The sequence below is a fragment of the Rhineura floridana genome, chromosome 9, assembly GCF_030035675.1.
Source record: "Rhineura floridana isolate rRhiFlo1 chromosome 9, rRhiFlo1.hap2, whole genome shotgun sequence".
In the NCBI taxonomy this organism is placed as follows: domain Eukaryota; kingdom Metazoa; phylum Chordata; class Lepidosauria; order Squamata; family Rhineuridae; genus Rhineura; species Rhineura floridana.
In genome coordinates, this window is record NC_084488.1 from 60,531,729 (window position 1) to 60,556,259 (window position 24,531).

The window sequence follows — 24,531 nt, forward strand, 5'->3', positions numbered from 1 at the left end:
AAAGAGAAATGGTTAACTTATCAAGAACTATTAGAAAATGTACATGGAGAATATATAATGAAAGAGAGAGAACAACTGATAAAGGAAGGTTATAGTTCTCAATGGTTTGCCTATTTACAATTGTTAGAAAGATATAAAATGGACAAGAAAATGTATGGGTTTGAAATAAGTAAATCTGATTTTGAAATAGGTTTGTGTACAAATGATGAAAATACAATTGCGAAAATGTATAAACTCTTGCTGAAAATGGATATGGAAGAAGAACAAGTAAAAGAGTGTATGGTAAAGTGGGCAAAAAATTTTGGTTATAACATACAAATGGATCAATGGGAAAATATGTGGAAAAAAGGCTTGAGATTTACATTATGCTATAATCTTAAAGAAAATTTCTATAAAATGATGTATCGTTGGTACATGACTCCAGAAAAGTTGTCAAAAATGTATAGTAATGTTTCTAATGTTTGTTGGAAATGTAAACAACAAGAAGGATCATTTTATCATATGTGGTGGCTGTGTAAAAAGGCAAAATCATTTTGGGCACAGATAGGTAGGATGATGCAAAAAATTCTAAAGATAAATATTCAGTCAAAACCAGAATTTTTTTTATTGGGTTTTATGGATAAACAAATAGAAAAGAAATATGGAAGAATAATATTATATATGATTACGGCAGCAAGATTATTATATGCACAAAAGTGGAAAATGGAATCAACACCAACAACGGAAGAATGGCTATTGAAATTAATGGACTTAGTAGAGATGGATAAATTGACATGTTTACTTAGAGAAAAATCGACAGACACATTTCTTAAGGAATGGAAGCCTCTCTTAGACTTTTTGTTGAAAGATCAAAATAAAATGATGATATTGGGATTTGACGATTAACTAAGATAGCCTATGGAGAAAAGTGATCCTGTATGTATATATTAAGGGACAGGTTTGATATATATTATATACTTATAGCTGATCTGCGACAAATCGGAAGTCAACTATTTTATTTTTTTTCTTTTGTTGTATTGTTATGTTTTTGTTGTTTGACTTTGTTTTGTTTGTCTTTTGAAAAAAATTGAATAAAAATTATCTGCCTCGAAACTTGCTAAGATTAGAATCAGTGACCACAAAGTCTCCCTAGAAAATTGGAAGCGCTTTTTTGCTGCAGTCTTCTGAATATAATGAGAGATGACGATGCCTCAGATTGTTTGACATGGCACACGACAGCTGCAATCTTGAGCCACTATTATAGATGTGAACATCTCACAGAGGTCAATGGGATGAATGCATGACTAAAGGTGCCTGACATACAATGAGCAAATGTCTCTAGTGTGGATAAAAATGCACACCACAGCTTCTACTGTCGACTGTGAATGTTTATTTTGCCACAAGACCACAGATAGGAAGACAATTTATGCAGCATTCAATTGTTTGTATCCGTTTTTTTCAATTCTACACAACTTGAACACTATTTTAAGCCATGTATCATAGCCATCACTGAGATATGAAAAAGGTATAAACATAAAGTTGAATGTATGCAGGTTAACTTTGCAAAAAGATTTTTAAAAATCTAATATAAAAGAAAAAGAAAAACATCTAGTATCATGAGCCTGGGGAAAAGATAGGATAAACAGTTTGGATGTTACCTGCCAGCCTGTAAATACTCCCTTGACTGTTATGGTATTCACCAATAGGCAAAAAAAACCCTTGTAATAGCCAACAGATATTTCTATCAAACTTGAAAAAGCAGAGAAATTGGCCATCTATAGTGAATGCACTAGGGGAGCAGGAGACCTGACCTCCTCTCTGAGATACTGTACTGCCCTACAAATTTGTAAAAATGCGAACACAATTTGGGTTGGTCTTTCACAGTCAAATCCACTCCATATGTAGCTTGGAAGAATTTGGTAGCATGTGCCTCTGAGCATATGGTGAGTGGTGGTTTAATAGTCAGCAGCTCCTCTTTCCAGAGAATTCTGGGGATTGTAGCTCTGTGAGGGGACAGGGTGTTGTCTAACAACTCTTAGCACCCTTCACAAACTACACTTCCCAGGATTCTTTGGGGAAAGCCATGACTGTTTAAAGTGGTATAAATGTCTAGTGTGGATGTGGCCCCTGATTAGCCAAGCCAAACAGCTGTTAGTCAGGCTTTTAGAACATTGACGGTTCTTACTGAACATGCCTGTGCTATCATAGAGTCCAATGTTAATTTTCTTAAATTAATTAAAAATCAGCCGTGCATTTTTTAAACTTTTAAACTGCAGAAGATGAAGGTCAGAGTATGGGGCAAGGTCAGTAATAGGATTACATATATTCTGTGAACATGGCTGATTTTTAATTAATTTCAACAAATTATGAGACCACTGACAGAAAAAAGTCCAACAGGGGTCTGGATTATTTTACTCTTGTTTTAGACTTTGAACTCTAGATTATCTCTGAGTGTTTTGTGTATCACCATGAAAACTTATAGGGTTGATCATGCATTTCTGAGTTCAGGAGTATAACTTTTATAAGATTTTGTTGATGAAATGAACTTATGGGAAGCAGCAGAATGGCATGGGGGTATTTTCAATTTAATATGGTGAAATGTGAAACATTCATGCTGGCTATTGTATACAACCTGTGATGTATCATCATGATAGTCTAGCTCTCAAAGTGTAAGGGAAGTTGTTTCAGTTTATTATGATGATAGCTTTCAGCTGAGTTGCTGTGATATTGTGGAATGTTTATAAACATTCTGACTGCTGAAAAGTAAACTGTTAGCACAGAGGTCTAAAGATGTGCACAGTTTGTTGTGGTAAGGTATGCTGAGAACTGAGGAAGACTATGTCTCCTGCTTCCTTGTAGCATTTTATTTATTTAGAAATGTTAAAAAACTTTTCCCTGAATTTGTCTGATCCTCTTTTTAAAGCCATCCAAGTTGGTGGCCATCGCTATATCTTGTGGGAGCAAATTCCATACTTTAACTATGCGCTGTGTAAAGAAATACTTTCATTGGTCTCTCCTGAATCTTCCAACATTCAGCTTTTCTCTAAACTAAGAAGTATTTAACTGTTCCTCATGGGGGGGTCCAACCCCTTCCTCATTTTGGTTGCCTTTTTCTGAATCTTTTCCTGTCTACAATATTCTTTTTCAGGAGAGGAAACTGTACACAGTATTTCAAGTGTGGCTGCACCACAGATTTGTATAACAGAATTATGATATTAGCAGTTTTAGTTCAGTCCCTTTCCTAATGATCTCTAGCATAGCATTTGCCTTTTTTGTTTTACAGCTGCTGCATACTAGGTCAACATTTTCATCAAGCTATCCACTATGACCACAAGGTCTATTTCTGGTCATTTGCCACCAGTTCAGACACAATAAGCATATAAATATTTTTTTTGTCAAATGTGCATCAATTCACATTTACTTATATTGAACTGTATTTGTCACATTACTGCCTAATTAGCCCTGTAGTCAGGGTGGGTCAAATGGGTTCATTGCCCCCCCTGAGCTGCGCTCCCCCTCCCCCTGGATTTTTTTGGGGGGAAATTGTCTTTTTAATTTGTGACATGACAAACAATGACAGCCTCCATTTAAAGAATGACAGCTTGTTTTAAGAACAGGAGCAATTGAAAAATAGGACCCTCTGAAAATTCAGTGAATAAGGCAGGGCGAATGCACAACAAAAGCCTCAAAAGCTTCATCTGGAACAGCCCCCAAAATCACACTGTGTTCATTACAAGTACTATATAAATAATATACATTAGATAATTTCTGTCATCAAAAACAATCTAGAGCCCTGATGTGCTCCCTGCTCTGTGTTTGCCTAGTGCGACACTCTCAACCCCCCCTTGTGCATGTGGAAGGATGTAAGAGACAGTCTCAGATTCTTAAGAATAGAACCGAGCAGCTCCTGACTGTTCAGATTCAGAACACTTCTGAATAAGCACAGCCCATTGACTGGAATACTTTTGTTATAGTGAGAACCATAGAGCGCTGATTGTGCAATTGCTTCATTCTTTTAAATGTATTTCCTTTTCTTAGGAAGCCACATGTAGCCAGCCCTGTAACTGGGGGGGAGGGGCAAATGGTCGTCCCCCTAGAGCTGTGCTTTGCCCCCACTGCCAGAATATTTTTGGGAAATTGTCTTCTTTTTAATTTGTGACATGACAGACAATGACATCCTCTATTTAAAGAATGATAGGTTGCTTTAAGAACAGGAACAATTGAATAGGACCCTCTGAAAAATTCCACAAATAAGGCAGGGTGAGTGCACAACAAAAGCCTCATCTGGAAGAAGCCTAAAAGTCTGCCACTCATGACTCTCCTTGATTGAGGATGGGTTTTTCATGATCACAATCACCCTATAATTACTTAAGTGATCCTAAAAAACAGCCTGTATAGTAACACAACCCTTGAAGAGTTAAATATTAGAACTTTGTATTATGGGCTACAGTTAGACTCCAACCCTTGGGCTTCCCTTTGCTCTGCTTTTCAGTTTCAGTATTGTTCTATACCTAGCCAGCAATAAAGAATGTTTGCCTATAGTAAGAAGATTAGGTTTATTCTGCAGTTATTATGATGAGTAGAGCAGAATTGGGTGCTTATTGCTAAAAAATGAAATCAAGAGATAACTTAAAGTGATCCAGAAAAATCTACCCTAAGTTATCCTTTACTTTTTTAAATCACTCACTATACTCACAAACATAGTAGCTATTTTTTTTCTTAAGTACTTGATGGCAAATGATGAAAACAGTCCTAGAGGAATAGAAACACTGCTAAGCACACTATGATTAGCAAGCTGGCTGACCACCTAAGCTGTAACTCAAGCCTAATTTTTGATTTTTCCCAATGTCTGCAGCTCTGCATGAGGCCTTTTGGGGGTTTCTAGGCAGAAAAATAAACCTAGCAACCCATTAAGAAATCCAATTGGTTTCTATAATTAGTTTCAAATAGTTTCTGGGGGACCAGGGTTCGAATCCCCACACAGCCACGAAGCTCACTGGGTGACCTTGGGCCAGTCACTGCCTCTCAGCCTCAGAGGGAGGCAATGGTAAACCCCCTCTGAATACCACTTACCATGAAAACCCTGTTCACAGGGTCACCATAAATCAGAATTGACTTGAAGGCAGTCCATTTCTTTTTATATATATAGCTACCAGATAAAAGGTTTTCCCTTGATTGTCCAACAGGAAGGAAAATCTAAACGTCTGGAACAAGACTAGAAGGAGAGACCCTCAAGGAGGAGTTAACAAACACATGATAAAATATTTTCTCTCTGAAAATATGTATTGTGAACCTACCATTCAGAAGGTTTTCTTGCACGTTTTTCAAGGATTTTTATAAGTTTACTAAAGGAAGCCTATTAGGCAGTAAATAGTTTTTAAAGTTAAGAATTCAGTCTCATTGACTTCAACAAGAAAATTATGCATATTGTTCTCAGCACCATTCTTCGCTATGGTTGCATTGTAATGTGTTTTTATTCTGGTTTTGAGTGGTTGTTGCTGTATTGGTATTGCTGTGCTAAAGATTAAAACTGGATTTTTGATCAAACAAGCTCCACACTAGTTTTTAACTTATTAGTTAAACTATTTTGTTTTACACCTTTTAGTATTCCCTTGTTCACTGTATTCTTAATATTATTTTTTCTTATGAAACAAAAAATATGCCAGTCATTTAATTCCTGGTGTTCATAGTAAATTTTCTGTTAGCTTGATCTTCACATAGCCCATTATGTAAGTTAATACACTCTCTGCATGGAGGAGCTGTGTGGGGAAAGGTCACTGCCTTTCCCTTCCCCTGGCCTGGCCCTCACATCCTCTCCACTAGTGAGTGTGTATGCAGGGGGTCCCCCCTAAATGCCCCACCTAGAAATGTGGCTGCCCCACCTAACAAGGAAGGCTGGCTACAAGGCTGCTGCCAAGTCACCCAGTTTGGAGACATCCTTTTGGAGCTCTTCATACTTCCTTTTTGTTTCAACCACCCTGAACAATTCTGTATCACCAGCAAACTTGGCTACTTCACTACTAACACACAATTATATTTTTAGGATATGCTCTATTTTTGTGATTGTTAATTCCTTTACAATTGTTTTTAAGGATGCATAGTAAGTTGTAATGCACACTGGAACCTCGGGATGAAGGGCAGGTAAATACCACTTAGAGCTTCTTCATTTTTTACAATCAAGTGGTATATAAATTTTGTTAAATAAGTTTATGTGCAAGTTAAAAACCACATGTCTCGATACCAATCCTTGGGGGACTCCAATTTCTACACCCCTCCACTGGGGGAACTGTCCACTTATTCCTGTTCTGTGCTTCCTGTTACTTAACCAGTTCCTGATCCACAAGAAGACCTCTCTTCTTAGCATGACTGCTAAGATTACTGAGGAGTCTTTAGTAGGATACTTTATTAAAAAAAATAAAGCCTAAGTACATAATGTCAAGTAGATCACTGCATTGGAGGAGGGGCAAGAGGGGAGGAGGAAGTGCACTCAAGGGTAAGCTACAAAGTAAGCATCAAGTGTTGTTTGGCCCTAAGACTTATTTTTTTCAGTGGATTTTTAGGCATTGTTTTAAAACTTCTTGCTGCTGTGGTTTTGTATTGATTGCAGTATACTGACTGTGAATACTACTGTGCTTTGAGTATGATTGTATAATGCTATTTGTGGATTAATTAATTAATTAAACAAAATGTATATACTGCTTGACTATGAAAAACCACTGAGCAGTTTACCAGAAACATTAAAATTATCAATAAAAACAGTTGAAAACAAGTAATTGCAATATTGTGATGAGTAATATTGGTTTGTGTGTGTTTAAAGTATGAGTTGTATTCAAGTCCTACCCAGAGTAAGCCCATTAAAATGAATGAACCTAAGTTAGTCATGCATGTTAACTTCAATGGGTTTACTTTAAGTAGGACTAGCAGTGAATACCACCCTTTGTGTTTCTTCTAACTTGAGTATGATTTTGTTAAGACAGGTGGAATGGACATGTTGAAACTACATACATAACATACATAGTCATACAACATTCCATCTAGCTTCCAACGTTCAACCAGTATTATAATAATAATCATTGTTGTTATTATTTTCCATATTTTCCATTCTACTCTGGTTTTTAAATGACTGAAAGATGGTTCAGCAGCCTGGTGCTTTGATTCTTACAAAATTCAAGGTCTGTCCCAGGCAACTGAATGCTTCTTGAAAAGAATACAATACTAAACAAACACTGTCTGAGCCATAATATAACCAAAGTGAGCATCAGCAAAGATCACAGCTGGATAATTTATTCACAACATTTGCTCTGGGGCTCCCCTCCCTGTTGGTATTCATTGTTAATGGCATTCAATGAAAATGATTAGGAGTATGGATGAGGTTCAGAGGGCTTTGTCAGAAAACCATTTGACCCACACTGTATCACCAGGGCAACCGTAATGAATTGGATGAGAGTAGAGAAGTCTGCAATTACATATAAAAACATGAGCAGGCTGCTGACACATTTCAGCTTGGAGGTAAAATGTTCCCTTTGCGGAGAAAGTCTATAACAAGTGTTATTCCTCTTTTTAATGATTTACACTGAACACTAAAGTCAGGATCATTCAGACCATGGTATTCCCAATCTCTATGTATGGATGTGAAATTTGGACAGTGAAAAAAGCGAATAAGAGAAAAATTAACTCATTTGCAATATGGTATTGGAGGAGAGCTTTGCGCATACCATGGACTGTGAAAAAGACAAATAATTGGATGTTAGAACAAATTAAACAAGAACTATCACTGGAAGCTAAAATGATGAAACTGAGGTTATCATACTTTGGACACATCATGAGAAGACATGATTCACTAGAAAAGGCAATGATGCTGGGAAAAACAGAAAGGAGTAGAAAAAAAGGCCAAACAAGAGATGGATTGATCCCATAAAGGAAGCCACAGACCTGAACTTACAAGATCTTAACAGGGTGTTTCATGTCAGATGCTCTTGGAGGTCACTGATTCATAGGGTCGCCATAAGTCGTAATCGACTTGAAGGCTCATAACAACAATTAAAGCAGGAGCATAGGTGCTTTTACAAATATCCCATTCATTTCAATGTGGCAATGTAAGCTGGAGAATGTTTAGGAATTAATTTATTAAGCATTCAGGTTATCTCCCCAGAACTCTAAAGTAGTCTGCAACAGCCACTGTGGAAATAATTAATTGAAAAGCTGGATTCAGTGGATTCAGTTACTTCTAGGTCTCTGTATTAGCTGTCCCAAAAGCTCAATTCTGGCAGTGAAAGACCTCTGTAAGGCAGAGCTGGTTCTAAAGGGCGGTCAGGTGGGGCACTGGCCCAAGTGCCCCTGGAGCTATAGGGGCCCCTCCATGTAGCACGCATGCGTGCCATCAACCAAGATGGCGGCAGAGACTTCAGCCCCTTAGGAAACCTCGGCCGCCATCTTGATTGATGGTAACCCTTTACGCACAGTGCGCACAGCTGCAAAAAACAACAGAGAGAAAGGTAGGTGAAGCAGGGGGATGGCGGGCAGCTCGGAAGCTCCTGTCCTGAGCCACGGATCACAGAAGGGAAGAGGAGGGGCCCAGGGCAGGCTGGTGCCCAAGGGCCCCGGCATGCCTGGGGCCGGCCCTGCTGTAAGGTGCCATTACAACACTATATACATGTATCTATATGTGAAGAACTCATATGTCAATATACTACCCAAAATTGATAGAAAAGTAGACATTTCCAGAAGAATTGCCCTCCCGCCTCCCAAAACTTGCCCCAGGTTAAATACATAAGTATAAATGGTATAAGGTGGTATCTCACTTCACCTGGTCCTGAGCTGTATAGGGCCTTATATGTTAGTACAAAATCCTTAATCTTTGTCCGGTTAGCAGATTGGCAGCCAGTACAGATCCCACAAACAAGATGTTATATGCTGGCAGTAGTTTGCCCCCACAACTAGCTGAGCCACTATGTTCTGAACTAGTTAGCTCCAGAACAACCTCAAGGGTAGCCCCACATTGAGCACATTACAGTAATCCAATCTTGAAGTTATCAAATGCACCTCAGATGTTAGCAGGAGAGAGAAAAGGGCCAGTCCAGAAGATCACGATATGCGGGCAGGTTTGTACAGGAGAAAGAGTTCTTTTAATATTTTGATCCCAAGCCATTCAGGTCTTTGATAATCCCTCTTACCGGGTCTAGAATATTAAATATGAAACACTGACTGAATGTATTATAAAAGTATATTAATGGAACACTCAGTCCCAATTTCTGGGCAACAGGAAGTAGAGGTATAATAAGTAATAGGTTTAGCACCACTCTCTCTTTGGACAAGACAACAGCCAATAATTAGACTGGTTGAAAACTAGTTCAGCTGAACAGACAGAGTAAAGAGTAGCCCAGGACAGTTTGACTATTGTGGGGAGACTCAAATGAACTAACACTCGAGGCTCCCAGTATGTTTTTGCTTAGCATGCTTTGCTTATTGGGTTTGGTCAACAAAATGCTGCACAAAGATTTTCATGACAATGGTATTGTGTGTTTATGATTATGGTAATGTGTGCATTCTTCACACACACAAATAAAACAATAAAATAACCAAATAAACTTCTACAAAGCACCTTTTCTCTGCTGATTCATTATGCATGACATTTGATATCTACAGGCAAATAATTAAATTGAGCATACTGGAGGAACTCTCATTTGGATCATTGATAAAGCTGCCTAATCACATTAGTACCCAAGGCTGCACATTAAAGCATATTTCAGGTTCTGGTACTAAGCTGCACGAAGATTAGCCAGATAATTAGAAAAGTAAAAGGCATAGACTTGACATCCTGTTTTTAGTATTGTATAATTTTCTAGAGCAAAAAGTATATGAAGTAAAAGCTATGAAGATCCATTTCTCAATTTTAAATTTATTTATATTTTTGCATTTGTGACATTATGAGTAGGAATTTAGCTCATTTTCAGCACTTTTTTCTTAATCTATAATATACCATGTGCTTGAAGAGTCAGCTATTAGCAGAGAGTTAACTCTTTTAAATTTTATGCTTTCTGTCAAATGCAGACTAAATAAGGGTTGGGTAAATGCCACAAACAGCTTGATATGACTGCTTTGGCACGTTCTAGTTCCAGCCATTGTTAATTATTCTGGCTTCTTTTCCTCAGAGTTATAGTTAAGCACAGTTTGTCTAGACTCAGACATAAAGATAAACCATGGCTAATTGAACACCAAAGCAAAAAATCTTCCAATCTCCTCCTTGCGGCCTGCCAGAGGAGAAGATGGGAGCACATGAACCCTAGGAGTTATGCATCTAAACCAGTTTACTGTGACATATTCACGTAACCATTCTGACTACAAACATTGTGTTAAGATATTTACACAGTGGTCGCAGAATATCATGGGAGGAAAAAGCTAAGAACTTGTTTGCCATATCCTAATGGTTCCATCAGGGCAGACATTGAGAGGCCCACCCAGGAGAACGAACAGGAGGACCAGCTTACATTTTGAAGTAATACCCATTACTCCCTAAAGATAGGGGAGGCCTCTAAGTAGGATGGAAGTATCTATCAGTTTTAGTTCTCTCCATTTCTCATTTTCTCAATCTTAAATTCAGTTCTCCACATTTCCTCAGAAATTTGCTATTTTTTTAAAAAAAACTCATGAAAATTCTCCAGCATTTTAGTGTGAATTTCTGCTAATAAACATATTTTTGTATGTAGTTTTGACTAATGTACAGATTTTTGCAAACAATTTTGACTAATATAATGCATTTTTGTATGTTATTTTCACTAATATATTCATTTTTATGCATAGTTTTCACTGGTTGGCAAACTGCATCACAAAATTCAGATAAGTGGGAATTTTGAAGGATGGCTCTGTTTCAAGTCCCACATTGTTTCAGAAAGTGTGAATTTCATAAATTTAAATGTGAACTGATTGAATTTTTCTCCCATCCCTACCTATAAGACCCCCTCTAGGATGCACACCTTAACATGGTGAAGGGGTTTGAGATTGTTGAAGAGGCTGACAGCAATGCCATCAGGAGTCTAGACCAAGAGGCTAGACTCCTAGCAGGGGGCACCCAAGGTGGAATGGTCAAAGCTGAGACACCAGCCTAAGATGAATCCAAACTCAGAGGAAGGCAATGGTAAACCACCTCTGAATACCTCTTACCATGAAAACTCTATGAACAGAGTATCCAAAATGCAACACGAGATAGTGCTGGAAGATGAGACTCCCAGGTCAGAAGGCACTCACCGTGCTCCTGGGGAAGAACAAAGGACAAGTACGAGTAGCGCTGTAACTATTGACGCAGCTGGGTCAAAGCCAAAAGGAAGCCCAGAGGCTGATGCGCACAGATGAGAAAGGAGAGTCCAGAGTTGTGCAAGCACATAATAGGAACATGGAATGTGAGAAGCATGAACGAGGGAAAGTTAGAAATTGTCAAGCTTGGCGTGAGTGAATTAAAATGGACAGGAATGGGACATTTTGAATCAGGCAACTACAAAATATTTTATGCAGGAAATGAGAAATTAAGAAGAAATGGGGATGCTTTAACAGTGAGATGTAGCAAAAGCAATTAGGAGTTACAACGCAAGGTCTGAGCAAGTGATATCAATGAGATTAAACAGGAAACCTATTAACATAACCATCATCCAAGTCTATGCTCCAACAGCAAATGCAGAAGAAGAGGAACTGGAGAAATTTTATGCAGAAGTACAGGGAGAAATATCAATAATTTAAGATATGCAGATGATACCATACTACTAGCAGAAACCAGTAATGATTGGAAATGAATGCTGATGAAAATGAAAGAGGAAAGCATAAAAGCAGGACTACAGCTGAACGTCAAGAAGACTAAAATAATGACAACAGAAGAGTTATGTAACTTTAAAGTTGACAATGAGGACGTTGAACTTGTCAAGGATTATCAATACTTTGGCACAGTCATTAACCAAACTGGAGACAATAGTCAAGAAATCAGAAGAAGGCTAGGACTGGGGAGGGTTGCTATGACAGAACTAGAAAAGGTCCTCAAATGCAAAGATGGGAGTAGAAAAAGAGGAAGGCCAAACAAGAGATTGATTGATTCCATAAAGGAAACCACAGACCTGAACTTACAAGATCTGAACAGGGTGGTTCACGACAGATGCTGTTGGAGGTCGCTGATTCATAGGGTCGCCATAAGTTGTAGTTGACTTGAAGGCACATAACAACAACAACACCTATAAGGCACTAGGTCCAGAGTTAAGTGCCCTCCCGCTGACCTTTAAGACCAGAGCCTAAAATTATCTAACTTTACCACTAGCTACTGCCTTAGCACAGGAAATCATAGCTGGACCATAGGGCCACACCTTCTGCATGCCAGTTTGCAAATTGGCATTACATCAAATTTGCTAATGGTTCAGATTACATACGGCTGTGAATGGGTGGTGCAATTATAATGTCAAAAGCCACACTGTGTCACCAGCTGGCTCTCAACACAGTGCACGAGCTTAGAGACCCAATTCAAATAATACAGTATGTACTGTGACCTCCCAAGGTAGTACATGCTGGAATTTCCAGCACCAGCACATCTTTTAACAAAAATTGAAGCTCCTACATTAGAAGAGAAAGGATTGCCCAGAGAAAAGGAAACTCTCTCTCCCCTTTGATAGCCTGCCTTCTTACTTGGGAATAGTCTTAAGAGAAACATGTCTGGGAATATGTGCAGACAGCAATGTAGCACATTTTAAAAGAAACAATACATCATTTCTGATTGGATGTGTTTCCCCACCACCACCAGAAATGTCATGAATAAAAAGAAAAATATTGAGATGATATATCAAAAAGATTAATGTATCAGGACATTGCATAAAAGCAGTTTCACCTCCTATTTAAACCAAGGATCTGCTGGTTCAGAAGGTGAAAATGAAATGGACTGCCTTCAAGTCGATCCCGACTTATGATGACGCTATGAATAGGGTTTTCATGGTAAGCAGTATTCAGAGGGGGTTTACCATTGCCTTCCTCTGAGACTGAGAGGCAGTGACTGGCCCAAGGTCACCCAGTGAGCTTCGTGGCTGTGTGGGGATTCAAACCCTGGTCTCCCGGGTCGTAGTCCAACACCTTAACCACTACATAAAAGATGGTTTTTATCACCGTTTTACCAGTGCCATTTCTTATTACTTTTGCATTAGTTCAATTTTACAAATAGTTATTCTCTTAGAGCCATTTCAATTTAATTAAGATAAATTATGGCAGGCAATAATGAGTGTAATTTTATGCCTGACTATTCTGGTGCAGTATTTGAAAAACGTGACAAGCAGTTTAAGTGTGTATTATTTTCAGTGAACATAGCTAGAGATTGACAAAAAGATATAACATTCATTTACAGTATATTCAGTTATTTGCTTAACTACTTCACACACAGAGAGAGATTTGTTACTCTTGTGTAGGAAAACTGCATTAAATAATGCATCTATTTAATGGCTGACCACAGGTTTCTAATTTATATTAATGTGGTAAAATAGACATAAATGCACTCATGAATTAGGATGGTCTACACAATATTTTTTTATTCAAAAGCAATATCCACATAGAAAATCAGTGTGGATACAGAGGACTTCAGTTAATAACTTATCTTAACAAAAACAGGCCAAATATAACTGTAATAATAGGTCTTCTTTCATGAACACTATTCCTTTTCAAACTGGGCGGAGGTAATGAGCGGGGTACCACAGGGATCAGTCCTGGGCTCAGTGCTCTTCAACGTTTTTATTAATGTCTTAGATAAGGAAGTGCAGGGAATGCTTATGAAATTTGCAGATGATACAAAATTGGTGAGATACCTAATACCCTGGAAGACAGAAACAATGTTCAAAGCGATCTTATTTATTTATTTATTACATTTATATACCACCCCATAGCCGAAGCTCTCTGGGTGGTTTACAGCAATTAAAAACAATAAAAACAAATATACAATTTTTATTAAAAAAAAAAAAACAATTTAAAAACACAATTTAAAAAAAATTAAAAACAATTTAAAAACACATGCTAAAATGCCTGAGAGAAGAGGGAAGTGTTGATCTGGTGCTGAAAAGATAACAGTGTTGGCACCAGGTGCACCTCATCAGGAAGATAATTCCATAATTGGGGGCCACCAATGAGAAGGCCCTCTCCTTTGTTACCATACTCCCAGCTTCCCTTGGAGTAGGCACCCAGAGGAGGGCCTTAGATGTTGAGCGTAGTGTACACATGGGTTCATGCCGGGAGAGGCCTTCCATCAGGTATTGTGGTCCTCAGCCGTGTAAGGCTTTATAGGTTAAAACCAGCACCTTGGATCGAGCTCGGAAACATACAGGCAGCCAATGCAAGTGGGCCAGAATCGGTTTTATATGTTCGAACCGTCTGGTCCCTGTTACCAATCTGGCCACTGCATTTTGCACAAGCTGCAGCTTCCGAACCGTGTTCAAAGGCAGCCCCACATAGAGTGCATTGCAGTAATCTAGCTTGGAGGTTACCAGAGCATGGACAGCTGAAGCCAGGTTATGCCTGTCCAGATAGGGGCGTACCTGGGTCACCAACCGAAGTTGGTAGAAGGCACTCCGTGCCACCGAGGCTACCTGAGCCTCAAGTGACAGAGATGGTTCTAGGAGAACCCCCAAGCTACGAACCTGCTCCTTCAGGGGGAGTGCAACCCCATTCAGGACAGGTTGGACATCCACCATACAGTCAGAAGAACCACCCACTAGCAGCATCTCAGTCTTCTCTGGATTGAGCCTCAGTTTATTAGCCCTCATCCAGTCCATTGTCGCAGCCAGTTCAGCACATTGACAGCCTCACCTGAAGAAGATGAAAAGGAGAAATAGAGCTGCATGTCATCAGCAAACTGATGGCAACGCACTCCAAAGCTCCGGATGACGACACCCAACAGTTTCATGTAGATGTTGAACATCATGGGGGACAGAACTGACCCCATACTGGAGAGTCCAGGGTGCCGAGCAATGTTCCCCAAGCACCACCTTCTGGAGCTGACCCGCCAAGTAGGAGCGGAACCACTGCCATGCAGTCCCTCCCACTCCCAACTCAGCCAGTCTTCCCAGAAGGATACCATGGTCGATGGTATTGAAAGCCACTGAGAGATCAAGAAGAATCAACAGAGTCACACTCCCCCTGTCTCTCTCCCGACAAAGGTCATTGTACAGGGCAACCAAGGCTGTTTCCATGCGAAAACCAGGCCTGAAACCCGACTGAAATGGATCCAGATAATCGGTCTCATCCAAGAGTGTCTGGAGCTGGCAGGCCACCACTCATTCAAGGACCTTGCCCAGGAATGGAACATTTGCTACTGGCCTATAGTTATTAAGATTTTTCTGGGTCCAGGGAGGGTCTCTTCAGGAGTGGTCTCACTACTACATCTTTCAAGCAGCTAGGGACCACCCCCTCTTGCAGAGAGGCATTAATCGCTTCCCTGGCCCAGCTGGCTGTTCCCTCCTTGCTAGCTTTTATTAGCCAAGAAGGGCAAGGATCCAGCACAGAAGTGGTTGCACGAACCTGTCCAAGCACCTTGTCAACGTCCTCAGGCTTGATAGGCTGGAGCATTGGGCTGAAAACAAGAGAATGAAATTTAACAGGGATAAGGACAAAGTTCTACATCGGGGAAAAAGAAACCAAATGCACAGTTACAAGATGGTGGATAATTTCAGATTTTGGCTGAACATCAGGAAAAACTTCCTGACAATGGAATCAATTACCGACTCCCAGGGAAATGGCAGCGGTGCTAGCTGGGTTTGTAACAGCCTCCGGATACAGTCTTGTGCCTTTTCTTGTCTGGTAAGTTTTGATCTTGATAAAGCTGGCTAAAACAACAGCAAATTAACTCCTGGAGTGTCCAGCTTCTTGGGAGTTGTATGAGAGGGTGATTAATGATTGCTTGGACGCGAGAATGGGAAAAACACTGGAGAGATAAGGACGAAGACCCCCCCCATCATCTCTCTTCTTACTCTGAACTTGGGATCTGGGACGAATGATGGTTAATTAGTACGAGAGGGGGAGGTAAACTGACTATTCTACAACTACATTATTATTATTATTATTATTATTATACTGCAGAAAATTACAACTTATCTCTAATCTAAGTGGAGGCATCACTCAGCAGCTTCAGCCCGGAACTCAGGGGCTATGGTTCTTACCAGGCAGGCAACCAGGTTGCTGGGAGCAACTATCTTAACCGGCTCAACCTCCCCGAAGAAGAAAAGAACGAGACAAGCTGACATAAATTCTTACTTTCCAAAGAAAGAAGATAGTAGGATTAATGGAGCTAGAAGTTCCTCTCCTCAACATGGGGTTGATTTTGAGCGTACGGACCCAGTCCAACCGCAATCTATCCATGATTGGACTGTAGTCCACAATAAATGCGATTTATATTTATATGATAAGTCCCCCCTGGGAACAGACCTTGCAGCAGAAATTGCCTTAATGGATACTTTCCCAGGAAAATCACTTGAAAAAAATCTAGGATTAGGTTGCAACTCAAATTCTTTACTACAAGTTTCAGAAATGGATGGCGAGTTGAAGGAACCCCCTCGTGTGGAGGATAAGGAAGTTACAGCCTATGATTGGAATCTGAGCATTGATGAACGTTTAACACCTGCTGCTTTAACAATGACTGGCAAAGTTTTTAGCCCTCTGAAAATTTCTTCCTTATCGAGCCAAACAGAAAGCAAGGAGGTAGAGAGTACCCATCCATCTGAATTGAAATTCCATCTGCTACTGCTGAATGATGAACTTGAACGAATCAAAAATTTCCTGACTGAAAGCTCTGCTCTGCTAGTGGTGATAGCTGAATTTCACAAGTTCCACACCTGTGCCCGTTGCCCTGATTCCCAAGGAAATGACAACGCTGTAAAAATTGGCCTTGACTCTAATACCAGAGTTGCCACCTCTAGCTATAAAAAGAAAGGAAACAAGCGCAAGACTAGCAAAACATTTAGTACTAAATGTACCAAGTGGGGCAAGACAAAAAACTTAACACCTAACCCCAAGAGGAAAACAAATCTATCCTTAAAGCGGCAGAAAGGATTAAACTTTAAGAAACTTTTTAAGATTATGGAAGAAACTCAACAGCCCTCTGTAAAGCTGGCAAAGACTCAAAAATCAAGTTTGTAGACTGGCAAGATACAATCTACAGAAACTGACTTAAGCCCCTGCTCTGACCCGCTCTGACCTCCTTCCATTCCAGAAGACGTGGCTCCACTTCAAGTAGCATGCTTGACTACGGAAATGGACAGTGGGGTTTTTAGTAAGGAAATACAAGACCCGTGGCAACATGCATTGAACGAACTGAACACCAATAAGCCACCGTATGGTAGGATGCTTCATAAACCTCTTCCATTAACTCAGCAAAAATGGGAACTGGAACTAAGTCGCTGCAAGTTAGTTTTCTCTAACTACCCCAAACCGAGGGGTATGCTGACTCCTTGGCAGCGCAAAGTGCATATACAACATTTGATAAGCAAGATTGCTCCAGATTGCGGTTTGATCGATGATATCACAGAGATCGAATATCTTTTTTATGATTATAAGAACGCTAGAGCAGTAGTGACCATTGGGAGTTGGCCATCTTTGATGCGTCTTTACAAGGTTAAAGATCAGTTTTGGCATATAGGCATATGTATTAGTAGGCTATTTGTGAACCAGAAGCCGTTGCATTTATTCAGCAAACTCCAGGACTGCGAGCCAGAGAACAACATAAGAAAATTTCCTCAGCTTCTGGAAGGGCCTTTGTTTAAAGCACATCCTTTGCCTGAGGAACATTATATTCAACAGCAAAACTCCTTTCTTCCTACTTTTGATCCAACCTTGGAAGAAAAAGATCTTATAAAATCGTTCCATGCCTTGCCTACAGGATCTCAGAAAGAGATTATTGACAGACTAACACTTTTAAGAAATACGATTGTCCACGTTTTAGATCTAGATAAGACGCTTGACCCCCTCGGAATTACAGAATCTGCTCAAACCAAACCGGGATCTATGACGGAAACTTATCAACAAAATTCACTGGACCACTTGGTCCAGATGTCCCAACCTTCTAAGGATTCTACCCCCTCATCTTCAAGGGACCATATTCATTACTTGCCCAACAATTCTGAAGAGCTGGTGACTCATCCTAAGATACCCCCGTCAAAGCCCAAGCATGTGATACCAAAGGAAGATGAGTGGTTACGCTTTAGGTATCTTGATCCAGAGGAGCTAGGCCATGCCCCGGTTGGGCCTTTAAAAATTCACTCTAATACAAAGTCATTGCCTCAGCCCCCTGCTAAATCTGGAGCCATATTTCTGGATAAGGATGACGTGCTTGATCGGATCATAGAGCGACAGTCTCCCTTGGTTCAAGATAATCCCACCAGATCTTTACAGCATCCAACTCGACAACCTCGTAAATGGGGAGGATCAGGACCGAAATCAGACCAGATTAGAATCTTATCATGGAATGTTGCGGGCTGGTTTTCCAAATTACAATGCCTTGGGTTTAAGGAATTTTTAAGATCACATGATGTAATTTGTATGCAGGAAACCTGGTCTACAAAAAGTATTTTCTTGGATGGCTTTTCGGCCTTGGAGCTACCTGTGAAGCCCGCAAATAGAAGAGGTAGACCCAAGGCCGGTCTAGCAATTATGACTTCTACCTCTTTAAGTACAAGCATTAGGAAACTTTCCCCCTGTGGCAACCTAGCTGTTGCGAGTCTAATAGAACTTAGAGCAACCATTCTTTTATTAATAAATGTATACATCCCGCCTTACCCCCACAAATGGGAAATAGCACTATCCTGGGATCAGCTGGAAAATTATATAGTTGACTTAGAAATGCAATATCCTAAGGCGCAATTAATAGTAATGGGAGACCTGAATGCTAGGATTGGTCCAAATAACGATGCCCTGGCTGAATCTCCATTATGGGGGTCGATGGAGGTTGAAAATGTTATCCCAGAGTATGGTCGATGCTCAAAAGACCAGAAGGTAAACTATGCGGGAATACGCTTGATCCAACTGGCGGCCCGCTTGAATTTGACAATTATAAACAAACACATGAAGGCAGATGCCTTAGCACAGTATACTTACATTTCGGGACGTGGAAGTAGTGTAGTGGATTATGTGTTGATATCCCCCCCTTTGCTCAATCAGATCTCCAACTTTCTAGTAGGTGACAGGCTGGAAAGTGACCATCTCCCCTTGATCTGTACTTTGACAACAATAGGAGGGGGACATCCGGCCGCTATTCCTTTTTGCGAAGATACTACACCCGATCTTCGCTATAAAAGACTCCATTGGAACGAAAGGATCTCTTTAAAGATGACCAGTTTCTTAGACTCTTCCCAGGGTTTAAACTTAAGATCCCATATAGCAAATGCTAATGAAATATCTGTTGCTTTACTTGATTACTCTACTTTGACTTTAGCTTTGGAAAATGTTGTCAAAACTACTATGTCATGTCATTCCCACTGCCCAACTAAACAGTCCCCTTCCAGTTGGTTTGACAAGGAATGCTGGGAGGTCAGGCAAAAGTTGAGAAGTCTCTATATTAATTATAGGAATGCTAAAGCAAGCCTTCTTCCACCTGAATATTATTTAGTCAAAAAGAAATACAAACAGCTAATTGTCTATAAAAAGAGACAAGCTATACAAGAAGGATGGAAGACTTTAATTAATGCCTCCTTAAATAATAACTCAAAGCTATTCTGGTCGCTAGTTACAGACGCCTTGGGTTCTTTCTCCACCTCGCGGTGTGCCATCTCTCCTGCCATGTGGGACCACCACTTTACAGTATTGTTTGCGAATCTTGGGGATAATCCTTTCAGGGCTTCTACTTTGGTAGAGCTCAATTCATTACCAGCCTGGCCCCCTATAGAGCAGAAGGAAGTAGCTACCCTGATCTCCAATTTAAAACCTGGTAAGGCACCAGGGATAGATACTATACTACCTGAATTGCTAAAGTCAAACACTGAATGGTGGGCCCCATTGCTTGCTAATCTATTTACCAAGATTAATCTTACTGGCAAGCTCCCTTCAGCTTGGCTCGAGGCGGTAGTTATTCCGGTATTTAAGAAAGGAGATAGAGGTGATTCCACCAACTACAGGCCTATTAGCCTCCTCTCAGTTGTGAGTAAGATCTATGCTAGTGTCTTAAATATCAAATTACAAGCCTGGATTGAGGAGGAGGACATCCTGGGGTGGGAGCAGGTAGGTTTTTGAAAGAGTAGATCTACCATTGACCATTGCCTAGTTTTACGACATCTGGTGGAGAAATACATGAGTGGCTCTAACAAGGGCCTTTCTGCCGCTTTTATGGACCTTAAGACTGCTTTCGACTCGGTCCCTAGAGATCTATTATGGGCCAAACTGTCACAGACCTTGATAGATAAGTGACTTTTATATCTGATAAATTGCCTCTATCAGTGCACCTCAATCCGTGTCCAATGTGGGGCACATGATGGTCTTACTAAATCTATTCCTGTTAATGTAGGAATGCACCAAGGTTGCGTCCTGGCCCCCACCCTTTTTAATCTTTTTCTTAACGACCTGAGCAGTTACTGCCTTGCAGATAATCTCCATTCCCCGAAATTGGCAGAGGAGAGATGCCCTATACTGCTGTATGCAGATGATGCAGTCCTATTATCTTATTCGAAAGTTGGCCTTAAATGTCTCTTACGTGTTTTCACATTATACTGTAAAAAAAACCTACTCGCCATCAATTTTGCAAAATCAAAAATCATGATATTCTCACGTAGGTTTTCAAAAGAGCCATGGAGTATAGAAGGTCAGAAGATTGAGCAGGTCAGGCAATATAGATATCTTGGAATTATATTCTCTTCTTCACTTTCCTGGTCTGCTCATATACAGGCTGCACTCTCATCTGCCAATAATATTTCTAAAGCTACCACCCGCTTCTATTACACCAGAGGTGGCCAATATATTCCGGCTGCCCTTCAAATATTTAAAGTAAAAATCCTCCCGCAGCTTTTATATGGCATCCCTATATGGGTATCGAGTTTCAGCGCTAAAGTTGAGGTGGTGCTTTCACACTTTTTGCACTCCATATTTGGGCTGCCACACTGTGCATCTGCTGCGGGACTTCGACTTGAAGCAGGTTTTACATCAATTGAGTGTTCAGCCTGGCTCCTGGCCTTTAGATTAAAGTGGCCTATGCAGGACCCCCTCTAGGGTATTTACATCTAATATGGAGAGATTCCTTCATAAGTTCCTGGTCCAAAATTTTCAATGAGAAGATAAAGCGTCTTGGCCTCTCATTGGATCTTTTGGCTACTTGGGACTGGAAGGTAGCAAATCACATAATTGGCCAGCAGATTAGGGACATAGACCTGCAGTACTCAATGTCCGGTGCACGAACATCATGTTCACCACTTTATTTTGGTCTGAGCTTTCTCTTCCCAAATCCTGTGGCCTACCTTGAAAAATTGACTCTATCGCAATATAGATTCTTGTTCACTAGAGCCAGATTTAACTGCCTCCAATCTGCAATTCTTGTAGGCCATTTCCAGGGAATCCCCCAGGAAAGGCGTTTCTGCTTCTGTAAGCCGGGGGTGATTGAAACCATCAATCATGTTCTATTTGACTGTGAATTATACAAGGATGCTCGTACCAAACTGATTCTCCCAATTACTAAAACTTTCCCGGGTAGATCTATTGAGTGGCTATTGCATTACCTGCTATCCGACAAGGATAAGGCCATTACTAAATCAATCGCTAAGTTTCTTTGTATAGCTCAGATTTTACAAAAAAGGAAACTCGGTGCTAGTTTGAATTTTTAAACAAAGCATTATTGTTGATACTGTATTGAGTTTTAATTTGTTGGGGAAATTGTTTAAATCGCTTGTATTGTGGGTCATTGACTGCATAATAAAATTTGATTTGATTGGATTGGAATCAATTACCTAGGGAGGTGGTGGGCTCTCCAACACTGGAGTCATTCAAGAGGCAGCTAGACAGCCGTCTGTCAAGTGTGCTTTAATTTGGGGCCTCATCTACATGGGGCTTTGCTGTGTGCCTGGTGCTACTTACATCCCCTTTTAATTTGCATGGTTCACATGATGTTACTGGCAAACAGAAGCTATCATGCAATTTCCCCCCATAAATCCGTACTAACCCAATCCTTTGATGATCCAAAAAGGGAAGGAAAAATCATCTCCACTTTGTATTTCTAGTGCTTGCAGATGCTGTGCCCCAATGCTTTTAGGTGGATGTGTCAGGCTTTCCCCTCTTCATGCCTCCCTTCTTTCATTTCATTTCCTGAGGACTGAAGAGTAACTCCTAGCTTCTCTCTCCTGTTCTGCTGGCATTTTTAAAGTTGCCGCAAATGGTGCCCTAACGTGTGCAAAAGCATAACACTGCTCAAACAAATATCTGTATTTCAGCTGTATTGTACCAGTGAAAATACAAACAATTGCACTTCCGGGTTGCTCAGTTGCTAAGTAACCAGAGCAAGTGGAAATGTTAAATTAGAGGGTGTGGTCATTAGGAAACTGCGTGATTGATCCTTCCCCTCCAGTGTGAATAGAAAACATCGTGTTTGCAGCTGGCATTGAGCCCTTACTGTGGATGGTGCAGATAGAAAACAGAGGTAAAAACAGTGTCTTTAGTTTGAAGTAATGCTCCCATGTGGATAAGACCTTGGATTCCTGCATTGAGCAGGGGATTGGACTTGATAGCCTTACAGGCCCCTTCCAACTCTACTATCCTATGTTCTATCTCAGCCTACAGATCTTCCCACCCTAACAAAAATCTCTTACAGCCACTTCAAAAGTACATATATTCCATAGTTAGTCCAAACAGAACCTTGATTAAAAATAAAAACAAAACCATATCTTTCTAAATCTGCTCAAATAAAGTAGACATGACTAACCACTGTGGCCCAGTTTGGACATAATGCTAAGCAATGGTTATTGTTATGTACGCAAACCTTGGACACTCCCCCTCCTCACTTTTCCAATGCAGTTTTCACTTCCAGTTTCAATTAACCAAAGTTTAATATTTGTGTCCAAACACTAAATTGTTGTTAAACTTAACTGACAACAGTTGAAACAAGTAAGCTTCCATAAATTATGGTTTAAGATTAGCTTGTTTGAACTAATCATAGTTTAAGACTAATCATAGCTGTGAGAAGGAGATTGGAAGCATCCACTTATAACTGCAGTTTGCCATTTTATTCAGACTGGAAACTAAGGTTAGTTTTAACTATGGTTTATCCAAACGACTTCCGGCAAGGCTCTTCTTCCGGTAAGAAGCTTATCTATAAGCTCTTGCAGACAGTAGATTCTTATAACAAATACGTGTTTTAATCTTTTATGATTTGGAACTCTGACCTTAGCATATTCAAGCTGCTTTTGCTTAGCATCTGCTGGTATTAGAAAGACTACAGTAAAAAGCAATAAAACAGCGGCAGCAGGGTAAACAGAAACCCTACAGTTGGATTAATTGCCTCCATTAATCTGGGCGACCGCTACATTCCTTGCAACTCTGCAAGAGTAATTATCTGGAATCCTTTAATACGTCTCTGATCTGCGGACAACTATATGCCTAAGCAGATAAGCACTGCAGCTATTACGAGAGCGGAAGGTGCTAGTGTTTCAATGTAACATACCAAGTAACGGCTACAATAAGAAGAGTTAACGCTTGGGAGAGGCAAAGAGCTTGCTATGGAGAATGGAAATGGATCAAACAAATGGCAGCCCAAGATAACTAACTATTTCCCTCGAACGCAGGATGTATTGCATCTCCTGAATACACAAAACCCTCAGACCAAGGTCCCTTTACAAGCAGTGGCACATGAATGGTCACTAGGGAAATCTCTCCTAGTCAACAATCAAACAGAAAATATTGCCAAAGACACAGCTATAAGTCTAGCGGAGGAGCTGCGAGATGCGGGATGTAACTGCTCTCTAAACTCTCTCAACTCATCGCATGACTCACCCCCCTCAGAGACCCTTACCATTGACTCATATTACGAACAACCCTGCGAAAACTCCCCTACCATAAAATCCTTTGGAGATTCTGGACCATGCTTCCCGGTAGCTGAGGCTAATGATGCTTTTAAAGGATTAGACTCAGATGGACAACTTATTATCTTACAGGAACTGAGACTAATCAAATCTTTCATTAATGAAACTAATAGCCTACTAACCACCTTGGTGAAGTCCTGGGGGTCACAGTTTGTATGTGGCCATCTGGAGCAGCCAGCTCCTGTGGTGGTGGGTCCTAGCGCGCCTGGCTCTGCTCAGCAGCTGGTGCCTGCAAAAGGAACAGCTAATAATAAAAAAAGAAAGAAGAACAAACAGCAGCAGCCGAAGGTCGCTTCCTGTGGGAGGGAAAAGGAAACGCAAACAAAGAATTGTAAGAAACCCAAGGGAATGGACTTTAAACCATCATTCAAATTACTCGAACCACAAAAGCCGACCTCCATTATGAGAGAGCATATTTCGTCATTATCATCTAAACCAAGCAACCTCCAGGAAGTATCCTCTTCACACCCTAGAGGGAGCTCTCTCAGCGAACCTATTCCTGACGAAG

At 40.4% G+C, this 24,531-nt stretch overlaps 1 protein-coding gene across 11 annotated transcripts in view; it reads right to left on the minus strand.

Annotated features, from left to right (window-relative positions):
* NPY2R (neuropeptide Y receptor Y2) overlaps positions 1–24,246 on the minus strand; it is a 117,154-nt gene extending 92,908 nt beyond the window's left edge. For 4 of the 11 annotated variants that reach the window (XM_061584540.1, XM_061584532.1, XM_061584547.1 and 1 more), the window contains exon 1: positions 24,149–24,246. The gene's annotated coding sequence lies outside the window, so the exon portion shown is untranslated. Of the gene's footprint in view, positions 1–15,501; positions 15,554–19,068; positions 19,190–24,145 lie in introns of all 11 variants that reach the window. The other 7 variants (XM_061584550.1, XM_061584537.1, XM_061584535.1 and 4 more) reach the window with 5 other exon arrangements.
* Positions 24,247–24,531: the final 285 nt, after the last annotated feature.